Source organism: Molossus molossus, unplaced genomic scaffold, assembly GCF_014108415.1.
Source record: "Molossus molossus isolate mMolMol1 unplaced genomic scaffold, mMolMol1.p scaffold_m16_p_17, whole genome shotgun sequence".
Taxonomy (NCBI): domain Eukaryota; kingdom Metazoa; phylum Chordata; class Mammalia; order Chiroptera; family Molossidae; genus Molossus; species Molossus molossus.
The window spans coordinates 8,128,788-8,130,144 of NW_023425352.1; positions in this window are offsets into that span (position 1 = coordinate 8,128,788).

The following is a 1,357-nucleotide window of genomic DNA, read 5'->3' on the forward strand; positions in this document are numbered from 1 at the left end:
AGCAGTTTCCCGCCGCACCTGCGGAAATGCCCCCCCACTGGCCTTTGAGGGGTCCAGCAAGCCGGCCTGAGCTGCTCTGCTGTCGTCGCTCACACCCTCGTCCCTCTGCAAACACCAGCCCCACCTGTCCACCACACAGTCTCTCCCTACTCGGTGGACTCCTACTTACCCTTCAAGGCACAGCTCAAAGACTGCCTCCTCCAGGAAGGCTGCCTGCCTGCCCCTCCCCTTCATAATGGATGGCCCTTTGCCTCTGTCGCACTGCTGTCCCACATACCTTAAACCACAGTCATCTCACTGTCTCTGTTCCCAGAGCCGGGGCCTCCCCACGAGCAGGGCCTTCCCCACCCGGCCTGCACCATCCCTGCCCCCAACGGGACTTCGCATGTCCTGGCAGGTGCGGGATGAGCCTCAGCTCCCATCACGAGGACAGTGCTGGCCCTCAGAGAGATTTTGGAGAACATCGGTTCCTCCCTTTGCTCTGTGCCGTCCAGACCCAAGCAGAGATACCTCCCTAGTCTCTCAAGGAGGCCCAACCTTCTGGACAAAGGGGGGGGGGGTGCCTGCTGGGATGAATGCATCACCATGGAAACCACTTACAGTAAAATCCAGATGTTTGTTTTGGTGGCATCCATCATCGCTAGGCAGGCGAATCACACCCGAGCTCCTGTCACCAAGGACATGTGACTTGACAGTCACCCGGACAGCTGGGGTCACCAAGGACAGATGGATGGGCCACCCCCTCCCAAGGGCCACTCAACCAAGAGCAGTAAGTCAGCTCCCCCAGAGCAAATGTTTCTGAGACCCTGCAACCAGGCCGCTCAGCTTCCAGCGACAGGTTCCTTCCCCATGAGGCCTCCCAGCCCAGCCCAGGGCTTCCTCCTCGCTCTCTCATGCTGCTGCTCCCTCTGAGTACCCCCTTGGTCTGGGTGTGACAGTGGGACTCACAGGTCAGAAGTGGGGAGAGAATGGCGGCCTGGGGCTGACCCCAAGGCTCCTGAACTCAGAGGTCCAAGAGAGGGCTTGGCCCTCCAGGGGCAGAACCGCCAGCGACACAGGGAGCCTGAGGGTCAGTGGTGACGGACTGTGTGTGAGTAAAACCAGCCCCAGACCAGGTGTCTGCAGACATGACGGGGGCCCGGCAGCTCTGACGAGGCAGCGTGGGAGGAGTGGCCCGTGCGGAGCAGCTGGTCAGGATGGTGTGCGTGGGCCCAGGCGAGAACCCACCAGGCTGTTGTCCTGACAAGTTACCTGTCCCTAGAGGCAGGGCTCCTCCCGTGTCCAAGCCTGGGTTAGTTACTGCCTGAGATGTCGGGGCCGGCGTCCTCCTGAGGGAATGCCTGCCCAAGGTGAGGTT